The following is a 12618-nucleotide window of genomic DNA, read 5'->3' as shown; positions in this document are numbered from 1 at the left end:
ACAAAGTGGGTTCTTCTTTAGCCTCTCCTACTTACCATTTGCTCTTTGTGTTCTAACATTTCGGGTGTAGAAGAGGCTCTTTCAGGCTGAGTGGTTTGTAGGTGTTCTGTTTGGGTGAGAAAAGAAGCTTGCTCTAGGGCTTGAGGCTTGGAATCTCCCCTCCATCTGGTCCCCCTCTTCTGGAATCTGTGGTTTGTCAGTTTCCTCCTGTCATTTCCCCCTGGGGCATCAGACCTGGGTGTTTGTGAATTCTGGGACGCTAGTTTCCGGTTGAGGGTTGGACTGAGCCCTCAGCATGCGCCCCAGATCATTGGTCAGTTGCTGGACCTGTCGCTCCAGTTGCAAGACCTTGTCTGGGTGGTAGGGAGGTACACGTCATACTCCTGCTGCTCCTGAAAGGGGTAACTGTCCCTTCTCCTAGAGTAGCTCAGGTACTGTGATGCTGGAAATGCATCAGAGGGACAGGGCCTCTGAATCCTTGTCCTTTTCTGCCTTTTATCGTGTGTTCTGTTATGTTTTCTGCCCAGGAGTCCATTTGGGACTCCTGGCAGTGCAGCTCTCTCTTTTGGTTTGGTGAACAGACCCCTGGGATACCCTTATGGCACCCATGGGTAGGGGTACAACCCTGTGCCCCTAGTGTATGTTTTTGGGCACCTGTGGGTGGCCCACAGAGCAGGGTATGGGCTGGTGGCAGCTCCATGCTGAATTAGACAGGTGCTCTGGGCGTCCTCCATTTTGGGATACCCAGGCCCTGCCATTGGGATCAGTTGATTCCTGATAGAAAACAAGATGGCCCCTGTGGCCTCTTGCTTTCTATTGCCTGTTGTCTTTTTTTTCCCAAAGTCCTGGGAAGCCCTGACTCTGTCCCTTCCCCCTGACTGGCTGTTGGGTGGAAGTTCCATATATGGTGTTGTTGTGAAGGCCCAGCTAGACTGACTGGAGCCTTCCCTTTGACTGTATGTTGTGGGTACCTCCTGTGGGTGGGACCTGGGTGAATGGAGTGTGTGACCAATATACACTTCTTGTTGTGGTTGTCTGGTTTCTGGCATGTGAGACAAAGACTGAGACAGCCCTGCCCGAAACTGGCCTGAATGCAGTGTGTAGTGTTGAATGGCTGGGTACTTGTCCCAATCCACATTCCTTGTTGTGAGTGTCTGAAAGGGAGGAGTGTGGCCTGAATGCACTGTGTGCCTGATTGGCTGACTGACTGCATGAATGCCCTTCTGTGTGATTGGCTGCTGTGTGTGTGCCAGCAGTGTGGATGAGAGACAGGATAGTATATCTGGGGACCTCTCACCACTGGAAATTGTTCAGAAGCATTCAGAAGCTGAGTCTCCACTCAAGAGTAACTGGATTTGCTGATCCTCGACGTCCAGCTGGAAGAAGAAGACTTGCTGTGGCATTTGCTTCGACGGAACTGAAGGTTGTCGAAATCGTCGAGGACTGACCCGAGAGAGGACCTGGCTAGGCGCCCTCTTCCCGTGCTCCGAGGGACCATCGAGCACCGCTGAATCTTCGCCGAAGCGCCCTGGAAGTCAGACCCTCGAAAGGCTGCCGACCCGAGACGGGACCGCCGAGGAGATCGAAGTGAAGCACCCGGACATCGACGCTGTCGAAGTCCATTGCCGTCGACCAGGGTTCGCAGGTCTGTGTAACCGCTGGAGGCCCGTCGAAGTTGTGTTGCCCCGCCGTGGGAACCACTTGACGCCGTGCCGCCGACGACCGGAGCCGTCCGCTCCTTGCCTAAGAACATTTGCCTTGAAGGACTCCCTCGTCCGCATCGTCGGCCGCTTTGTCCCGCCGGAGAAAGTCGAGGACGACCAACGCGCCGAGGAGAATCCGCCGGTGGGTTTCCCGCCACCTCACGACCCCAAAGACTCGAGCGACTCGACGCCCTTGCTGGGCCACCGTCACCCACAATCTTTGCGGTCCAGAACTAGTGTCGCCGAGGTGCCCCGCACGCCTCTACCTCGCAGGACGCCGACGTCTCGACGCCGACGAGCACCGCCCGGATCGAAGCCTGCCGCCTCATCGACGCCGTTCTACCTTGTTTGTTGTCGGACGTTCGACGCCCCGTGTCTCCCGCTTGAAAGGGAAGGCATTCAAGAAGGGCCGTCGATTCCCCGACACCGAACACCGAGTTCCTCGACGCTTCTCGACGCCTCTCGACGATCCGTGACTCCTGCTTTAAAGGGGGTCATTCAAGAAGGATCTGTCGACGCCTCTTCGAAGAACTCGACTCCACCAGGTACATTGGGGGGGTAAAAACATTATAGGAGAGAAATAGACTATTGAACAATATATGGACTGGGCTGGTGTTATATCTCTTTATTTTACAGGTTGCCCAGGTGGGGGAATCTCCACACAGAACTGTGTCCAGTGGTAGGGGCCAGTATTCTGCCTATTGTTTCAACCCTCTGTTATCTCTCCTCTCTCTATTGCTGGTTTCCTTCTTATTGATCTGTGTGCCATTTTAACAGTATTGTGAATGCACTTTAATGAGGTCTAATATTAGTGGTACCACTTTAGAATTGTAGATATTTACCATTGCTGATTTTCCTGAGCACAAAGTGCGTTATTGTGATAAGTGTACATAACCCTTGAATATTAATTATATAAAGACTGTGTTTTCAGTAATACAGTGTGTGGACATTCCTTTGTGGGGGCTTGGGGATACACTGTACTTAAGAACCAGCCTGCATCACCTCCTGAGAAGCTAGGCCTTGATTGCTCGTCCATCGTTACCATATTAGAGAATCTTGGCTGGGGTCCTCTGTGCCTCCCCTCTACCATATAGAGAGCGGAAGTACAGACCCCCCTACCAGTCTTTACAGCTGGTGGCAGCGGTGGGATGCTCATGGTTTTAAGACTCAGTGTATAACCGTGCCACTTACAAAATATCCGCACTTTTGTTAGATTAAGGTTCGGGTGTGTTCCAAATAACTGCATTACAAGCAATGGAGTCCATTGCAAATGGTAAATTGACTCGGATGAGCTTAGAGGCTCTCCAGAGTGCTTGTGAAGCCAGGGAGTTAGACTTTGTGGATAAGTCTAGGGCTGAGCTGATAGCTGCCCTGGTGGATTACCAGACTGATGGTGAAACTCTTGAGGAAGGGGGGGATGCAACCAGTGAGGACTCTGCCCCTGGGGTTGTCGCTGAATCTGTTTCTGGGAATGCCACCATTCCTGCTGCCTCTGTTCCAAACCCCAGCAATTCCATGGAACTTGAGTTATTAAGGATGAAGTTAGCCTTTGAATATCGCAAGTTGGAAATAGAAGCTGAGCTTAAGAAAGAGGAGCTGGCACAGCAAGTGGAACTCAAGAATAGGGATCTTGCGCTCAAAGAAAAGGACACTGAATGTCAGAGAATCCAGTTAGAGAAAGCTCGAGTGGAGACTTCAGCTAGACCAATTGAGAGTGGCAGGTCCCCAGCCACCAAGTTTATGAAAGATTTGGTTGGTGTGTTTGTGGAGGGTTCAGATATCCTCCAATGGATTGAAGCGTTTGAAATGGCTTGTGCAATTCATGATGTAGATAAAAGAGATTGGGCTAAGTGTTTGTTAAGCAGAGTGCCTCAAACTGGATATGACTGTATTCTGAAGCTGAGTGTGGAAGAAAGGGGTCAGTATGAGTGTATGAAGTCTGCTTTGATTGCCAAGTTTGGCAAGACACCTGCCCAATACCTTAAAAGGTTCAGGGAATTTAAGAAAAGAGAGAATGTGTCTTGGGTTGACTGGGTGAGTACTGCGCACATGAACATGATGGGGTGGATTGATGGATACAAGGTGAAAACTTTTGTTGAGTTGTCCCACCTCTTGTTTTTTGAGCATTTTTCTGAAGCCTGTTCACCAGAGCTGCGTCAGTATGTGGCTGACCAGAACATTTTGGACCCCTTTAAGCTGGCTAGGTTGGCTGACAAGTGGGTCTCCCATCGGGTGTCCCCTAAGGACCCCAGTGGGAAGGACAAGGACAAAGAAAAGGGGGCCTCTCAGAAAGCTGAGGAGTCCCAAAAGCAGTCACAGTAGGGTAAACCAAAACCTTCCTCTCCTAAGACCCAAAAATCTAGTGGGGATAAGTCCTCTGTGGGTGGGAATAAGAGTAGTGGTCCACCTGCTGCAAAGCAGGTTCCCAGTGGTTCCAGTACCGTACCCCGCACTCCTGGCACTTGTTGGGATTGTGGGGCTCTGGATCACAAAAGGGGTGACCCCAAGTGTAAAGGTAAGGCACTTGGAGTACAGGCTGTCAGCCTGACCTACCCTTACCCCGTGTCTGAGGTGGAGGCCACTGTCCTCCCCTCCTCTACCGGAATCACCTTTGGTGCTCCGGTAGAGATTTCCTTAGTGTCCCTTGGGGCCTGGGACCAGTACGCAGAAGTACTGGCGACTATCCCACAGAACACCCGTAGGTTTTTGAGAAGTGTCCTCTTGAATGGCCAGCCTTCTACTGGTTTGAGAGACACTGGGGCAAGCATGACAGTGGTGGACAGGGCCCTGCTCAAGCCAGAGGACTATGAAGGTGCTCCTCTGCAAACCACCAGATTAGCTGGTGGGCCTCCCAAATTATCACCTGTAGCCTTAGTCACACTCATGATTGGAGACAAGACAGCAAAGCTTCCTGTCCTGGTTCAGGACAATGTCCCTGCTAACATTCTGTTAGGTAATGATCTAGTGGAGTTGGGGTTGATCTCGGATGGTCTTCCCCTGACTGCTGCTGCGGTCACTAGGTCACAGGTGACACCGGGTCTGGCTGTGAGTCAGGTACCCGAGCCAAAGGCGAGGCCTAAGGCAAGAAGAAGGAAGACCAAGAAGGCCACCTCTGTGGAGGGAACACCTTCTCTTCCTGCTGTTCCGACAGCACCCATTGGGATCCATACTCCGGACGGGCTGGGTCCAGTGGAAAACCCAAACTCAAATCCTGTGGGAGAAGAGACAGAAGACTCTCCTGTGGGAGAGGTTCTCAACCCAGAGGAGCACCCCGACCTTCAATGCTTGTTAGCTGAAGGGGGACCCTCCCGGGCAGACTTCTGTAAAGGACAGAGAGAGTGCCACTCTCTCGAGGGTCTGAGGAAACAGGCCCTGTCCCAGGCACAAGGTGAAGTGCCTAGGACATTCAAGGTTTATTGGGAGGGTGAGCTCCTTGTTAGTGAGCCCACTAAGCCTGAACCTGGTGCCCGCAAGAGGTTGGTGGTACCCCAGGTTTACAGGCCCTTCCTACTGCAGTTGGCGCATGAGGTGCCCTTGGCTGGTCATCTTGGGACTAAGAAGACTAAGCAGAGGCTCTCTGCCCATTTCTACTGGCCAAGGATGGGGGTAGAAGTGGAGTCCCACTGCAGGACCTGCCCCACTTGTCAGTTGTCTGGCAAGACTGGAGGCAGGATCATTGCCCCACTGCAGCCATTACCAGTGGTTGGCACACCATTTGAGAGGGTGGGCATCGACATCGTCGGTCCCCTTGACCCTCCCACTTCAGGTGGACATCGGTTCATCCTGGTCTTGGTAGATCATGCCACCAGGTACCCTGAGGCAATACCCCTTCGGACTGTTACTGCCAAGGTGGTTGCCAGGGCTCTCCTGGGCATTTTCACCCGTGTTGGATTCCCCAAGGAGGTTGTCTCTGACAGAGGATCCAACTTCATGTCTAGTTACATGAAAACCATGTGGAAAGAGTGCGGGGTAACCTACAAGTTCTCCACCTCTTACCACCCCCAGACCAATGGTCTGGTTGAGAGATTTAACAAAACTCTCAAGGGCATGCTAGGTGCTTTGGAAGAGCCCCTAAGGAGGAAATGGGATCTCCTCCTGCCATGCCTGCTGTTTGCTTACAGGGAGGTACCTCAAGAGGGTGTTGGTTTCAGCCCCTTTGAGTTACTCTTTGGACATCCCGTGAGGGGGCCCCTCGCCTTGATCCGAGAAGGCTTGGAAGCCACCCCGCCAGGTCCCGCCAAGCAAGTGGGGGACTATGTGTTAGGCCTCAGGCGGAGGATGACACAAATGATGGGTCAGGCAACAGCAAATCTCAAGGCCAGCCAGGAATTGAACAAGTACTGGCATGACCTTAAAGCTTCGCAAGTGGATTGGACTCCGGGACAGGAAATCCTTGTGATGGAGCCTACCAAGCCTAGAGCTTTGGCAGACAAGTGGACTGGACCCTTCAGGATCATCTCCAAGATGGGCGAAGTCAATTATCTGGTTGACATGGGAGCCTCTGGGGTAGCCCCCCAGGTATTCCATGTCAACAGGCTCAAGCCTTTCCACAGACGAGCGGAGGTCTCATGTCTCTTGCTAGCTTCAGGGCAAGAAGAGGATGAGAGTGAGCCCCTTCCTGATTTGCTGCATAGCAACCCTCAGGATGGCTCAGTGGAGGGAGTACAACTCTCTCCCGATTTGACAACGGAGCAGCAGAGGGCCTGCAGGGCTTTGCTCCAGCAGTATGCCTCTCTGTTTTCACTGACACCGGGCCTTACACCGTGGTGTAAGCACGAAATTGACACTGGTGACAGCGTGCCTGTCAAGAGCAGGAGCTATCGTATGTCAGATACCGTCAAAAACCACATCCAGGCTGAGGTCGCCAAGATGTTGGATCTGGGTGTTATTGAACCCTCAACCAGTCCCTGGTCCAGTCCAGTGGTCCTTGTCCCCAAGGCAAGTTCCCAGGCGGGTACCAAGGATTGGAGGTTCTGTGTGGACTACCGAGGAGTCAATGCCGTCACCAAAACTGACGCGCACCCATTGCCCAGGGCTGATGAGCTCGTGGACACCATAGGTGCTGCCAAATTTGTGAGCACCTTTGACCTTACCTCAGGCTATTGGCAAATAGCTCTGACGGACCATGCCAAGGAAAAGACGGCCTTCTCAACACCTGAGGGACTCTACCAGTTTAGGGTCATGCCCTTTGGGTTGAAGAATGCCCCTGCCACCTTCCAGAGATTGGTCAACCATGCGCTCAGTGGGCTGGAAGCCTTTTGTGTGGCTTACTTAGACGACATTGCCGTCTACAGTTCCACCTGGGAAGAGCATTTGACACATCTGGATAGGGTGTTGCAGGCCTTGAAAAGGGCTAACCTCACTATCAAGGCCACCAAGTGCCAGATAGCTCAGGGGAAAGTTACCTATCTTGGTCATGAGGTAGGAGGGGGTCAAATCCAACCTCTCTCCAGTAAAGTACAGGACGTACAGAACTGGGAGACTCCCACTACTCAAACCCAGGTGAGAGCCTTTTTGGGCCTCACTGGGTACTATCGCAATTTCATGGCAGACTATGGAACCATAGCTGCACCCCTGACAGCTCTAACTTCGCCCAAACAACCTAGGAAGGTTAATTGGACTGAAGACTGTCAGAGGGCCTTTGATGGCTTGAAAGAAAGTCTGTGTAGGGCACCTGTGTTGTGTGCGCCTGACTACAGCCGACCCTTTATCGTCCAGACGGATGCCTGCGACACCGGAATTGGAGCTGTCTTGTCCCAGTTAGATGACAAAGGGAGAGAACACCCTATCATATTCATCAGTAGACAACTCAAGGGTAGAGAACTTAGGTGGGCTACTGTTGAAAAGGAGTGTTTTAGCATAGTTTGGAGCCTTAGGCGTTTTAGGCCCTACCTTACAGGGTCTACCTTCAAAGTCCAAACAGATCATAAGCCCCTGAAGTGGCTTATGCAGATGAAGGGTGAGAACCCGAAATTGCTCAGGTGGTCCATTAGCCTACAAGGGCTAGACTTCACCATAGAGCACAGACCAGGGAAGAGTCACGATAATGCGGATGGCCTTTCCAGAAGGTATGTTGACCGTCTGGATGAGGGTGTCTATCCCGTGGGAGATTAGACACCCTCCACCTCAGTCTGGGGGGGGCGACTGTGATGCTGGAAATGCATCAGAGGGACAGGGCCTCTGAATCCTTGTCCTTTTCTGCCTTTTATCGTGTGTTCTGTTATGTTTTCTGCCCAGGAGTCCATTTGGGACTCCTGGCAGTGCAGCTCTCTCTTTTGGTTTGGTGAACAGACCCCTGGGATACCCTTATGGCACCCATGGGTAGGGGTACAACCCTGTGCCCCTAGTGTATGTTTTTGGGCACCTGTGGGTGGCCCACAGAGCAGGGTATGGGCTGGTGGCAGCTCCATGCTGAATTAGACAGGTGCTCTGGGCGTCCTCCATTTTGGGATACCCAGGCCCTGCCATTGGGATCAGTTGATTCCTGATAGAAAACAAGATGGCCCCTGTGGCCTCTTGCTTTCTATTGCCTGTTGTCTTGTTTTTCCCAAAGTCCTGGGAAGCCCTGACTCTGTCCCTTCCCCCTGACTGGCTGTTGGGTGGAAGTTCCATATATGGTGTTGTTGTGAAGGCCCAGCTAGACTGACTGGAGCCTTCCCTTTGACTGTATGTTGTGGGTACCTCCTGTGGGTGGGACCTGGGTGAATGGAGTGTGTGACCAATATACACTTCTTGTTGTGGTTGTCTGGTTTCTGGCATGTGAGACAAAGACTGAGACAGCCCTGCCCGAAACTGGCCTGAATGCAGTGTGTAGTGTTGAATGGCTGGGTACTTGTCCCAATCCACATTCCTTGTTGTGAGTGTCTGAAAGGGAGGAGTGTGGCCTGAATGCACTGTGTGCCTGATTGGCTGACTGACTGCATGAATGCCCTTCTGTGTGATTGGCTGCTGTGTGTGTGCCAGCAGTGTGGATGAGAGACAGGATAGTATATCTGGGGACCTCTCACCACTGGAAATTGTTCAGAAGCATTCAGAAGCTGAGTCTCCACTCAAGAGTAACTGGATTTGCTGATCCTCGACGTCCAGCTGGAAGAAGAAGACTTGCTGTGGCATTTGCTTCGACGGAACTGAAGGTTGTCGAAATCGTCGAGGACTGACCCGAGAGAGGACCTGGCTAGGCGCCCTCTTCCCGTGCTCCGAGGGACCATCGAGCACCGCTGAATCTTCGCCGAAGCGCCCTGGAAGTCAGACCCTCGAAAGGCTGCCGACCCGAGACGGGACCGCCGAGGAGATCGAAGTGAAGCACCCGGACATCGACGCTGTCGAAGTCCATTGCCGTCGACCAGGGTTCGCAGGTCTGTGTAACCGCTGGAGGCCCGTCGAAGTTGTGTTGCCCCGCCGTGGGAACCACTTGACGCCGTGCCGCCGACGACCGGAGCCGTCCGCTCCTTGCCTAAGAACATTTGCCTTGAAGGACTCCCTCGTCCGCATCGTCGGCCGCTTTGTCCCGCCGGAGAAAGTCGAGGACGACCAACGCGCCGAGGAGAATCCGCCGGTGGGTTTCCCGCCACCTCACGACCCCAAAGACTCGAGCGACTCGACGCCCTTGCTGGGCCACCGTCACCCACAATCTTTGCGGTCCAGAACTAGTGTCGCCGAGGTGCCCCGCACGCCTCTACCTCGCAGGACGCCGACGTCTCGACGCCGACGAGCACCGCCCGGATCGAAGCCTGCCGCCTCATCGACGCCGTTCTACCTTGTTTGTTGTCGGACGTTCGACGCCCCGTGTCTCCCGCTTGAAAGGGAAGGCATTCAAGAAGGGCCGTCGATTCCCCGACACCGAACACCGAGTTCCTCGACGCTTCTCGACGCCTCTCGACGATCCGTGACTCCTGCTTTAAAGGGGGTCATTCAAGAAGGATCTGTCGACGCCTCTTCGAAGAACTCGACTCCACCAGGTACATTGGGGGGGTAAAAACATTATAGGAGAGAAATAGACTATTGAACAATATATGGACTGGGCTGGTGTTATATCTCTTTATTTTACAGGTTGCCCAGGTGGGGGAATCTCCACACAGAACTGTGTCCAGTGGTAGGGGCCAGTATTCTGCCTATTGTTTCAACCCTCTGTTATCTCTCCTCTCTCTATTGCTGGTTTCCTTCTTATTGATCTGTGTGCCATTTTAACAGTATTGTGAATGCACTTTAATGAGGTCTAATATTAGTGGTACCACTTTAGAATTGTAGATATTTACCATTGCTGATTTTCCTGAGCACAAAGTGCGTTATTGTGATAAGTGTACATAACCCTTGAATATTAATTATATAAAGACTGTGTTTTCAGTAATACAGTGTGTGGACATTCCTTTGTGGGGGCTTGGGGATACACTGTACTTAAGAACCAGCCTGCATCACCTCCTGAGAAGCTAGGCCTTGATTGCTCGTCCATCGTTACCATATTAGAGAATCTTGGCTGGGGTCCTCTGTGCCTCCCCTCTACCATATAGAGAGCGGAAGTACAGACCCCCCTACCAGTCTTTACAGGTACCGGACACTCCCCCCCATAATTTTCCATCTGGAATCTCGATTCTCCTGGTTTCAGTGATCTATTGTCCTGGACCCGGGAAAAGAGAGGAGGATTGTTTTGGAAGTTAAAATTCGGGGGATATCTGGGGGAAAAGTTCATTTTGGGAGGTGGAGTGATACTTCTCTCCTGAAGGAAGTTTGGAGGGAGGTTTCCCGGGGCAGTTCTTACCTGATTAGTTCCCCCTTTGGGTTGTGGGAGTGTATACATACCCCAGGATTGGTTTAGTGCCCTTGTATCTAGAAGTTATATACGTGGCATGGTCAGAGGTATCATTGTTCTGGGCCCCTGCCTGAATACCAATTGATTGGGCCAGGTCCCTTTGACTTTCCATTTTTCTTATTGGCAGAAAGGTTACCTTTAGGCACCCCTGTCTCCAGATCTAATGGAGGGGTAGTGTTTTACCCCTGCCACCTTTGCAGCAGCAGGGGTGTTAGATGGTTTGGGGCTTTTGGCAGTATTTCTACTCTCAGCAGGCTTTTGGACCTCATAAATCCTGGTGACCTGTTCAATCAACAAATCCAGGGTCCTATGCTCGTAAAAGGCACACACCAACTAAGTCATTATGAATTTGGGGAGCGCATGGAAATATGCAGTTATGAACTCCCTACTATTGGTGTTCACCCACTGGAAAATCTGAGAAAATGCCTGCTTTAACTCCCGCACAAACTGCCCAGGCACCTGTAACGCTCACCTGGTATCCACAGGGACATCACTCAGCCTGTTCTGACCTCTTACAATCTTGAACCCTTCCCTGGAGTCTACTCGACTGGAGACTGGGCCTGAAAAACAGGATTGGTAGAGTTTAACTCCCTATTGTCTCTGTGTGCTTGAAACCCTTCTTCCCCGGGGTCCAACCCTTCCCTTTGATCCACAGCTCACCTTGTTTTCTTGGAAAGTGTGCTCTCCGTCCTGCTTTCAGCGCAGGGGCGCGTTGATTGATGCAGGCTCGTTGGTGCCTAGTTACTATACTGGGAAGAGTCCGACAGGTAAGTATAATGAGTCTTTTGAACAGTTCTCTAACTTTGTTCCTTTCCTTCCTTAGATGATGGTTGGCGTCCGGGGATGGCGATGTGCTGCTGAGATGAGTAGCGCTGGAGGTGAGTGAGAGCGTGATGCATGATGCAACCCTTTCGTATTTGTATTGAACTGAGTTCTTTTTCTGACGAAGATGCCCGCAGAACAGAAGGAGCGATGAATGATGGGCAGAAGCGCTGCAAGGTAAGGCTGTTCCTAACAGTGTTCTTGTTCTTGCAGGAGCTGAGCGCAGAAGAAAGATGCAGGCCTACTGGAGACCGATCCGAACATGGTGAGTGTCACGCTACAGGTGCAGAAAACGCATAGCATGTTTCTCAGCCTGGGCGTGACTTAAATAGTCTCTGGGTATCCCAGGTGTCTCTGAGCTGAACCACACCCAAAATACTAGACTGCACATGCAGTTCTGGGAACCGAAATATGTGGGGGCATCCATCTTGTCCCCATCAATGCACTACAAGTACAATCCCCAATGTTATCCTATGGGAGTGAGTGAGTCTGGTGCCCCAAGCGCCAAGTCTGACTCCAAGTGGGTCTTTGGAGGGATGGAGAGGCCCTTGAGGGCCATGTAGGTGATCGTGGCCTGGCTCCAGCCTGACATCTTGGAGGGCTGGGGACATGAGGGGCAGGAATCATGATAGCACTCCCCCCCAAGGCCCCTCTCAAGGTGGCTCTTCTGTCTGGTCCTGGTTTGTTTGGATGGTTTTGATGAAATCGTCTAAGCAAGCCAGGTGCATGGATGTACTCACAAGGCTCCCATGTCCTGTCTTGTGGACCATACCCCTTCCAGTCTACTAAGTAGTATAATTTGGATCTGACGAACTTTGAATCCAGGATGTCCTTGACATCGAATTCTGGCTCCCCGGCGACTACTACTGGCTGGTGTGGCGTTGCTACCCGGGTCCCAGGTTGAACAGGTTTAAGGAGGGACACATGGAACACAGGATGAATCTGCATGTTTGATGGCAAAGCTAGTCTGACTGCCACAGGATTTATCACAGAGGTGACAGTGAATGGACCCAGGTATCTTGGACAGAAAGTTCGGGTTCCTTTAATGGACACATGTTTAGACGCCAGCCAGAATTTGTCTCCACTTGGTAGTTGGAGGCCTTTGCTCGGTGTTGATCAGCAAACTTCTTTTGGCAATTCTTAGCTTGAAGTAGGTGTTCAGCTGCCCTTTTAAAGGTTTGAGAAATGGTCGTGTGCAACGTTTGACTGCTGGCATTTCCAGGGTTGTAGGAACGTCCAACTCGGAAGTACTTGGGTGCCTGCCATACATGGTCTAAAAGGGTGTCT

The sequence above is a fragment of the Ambystoma mexicanum genome, chromosome 1p (genome assembly GCF_040938575.1).
Source record: "Ambystoma mexicanum isolate Mex_15411 chromosome 1p, UKY_AmexF1_1, whole genome shotgun sequence".
In the NCBI taxonomy this organism is placed as follows: domain Eukaryota; kingdom Metazoa; phylum Chordata; class Amphibia; order Caudata; family Ambystomatidae; genus Ambystoma; species Ambystoma mexicanum.
This window is presented reverse-complemented; position numbering follows the sequence as displayed.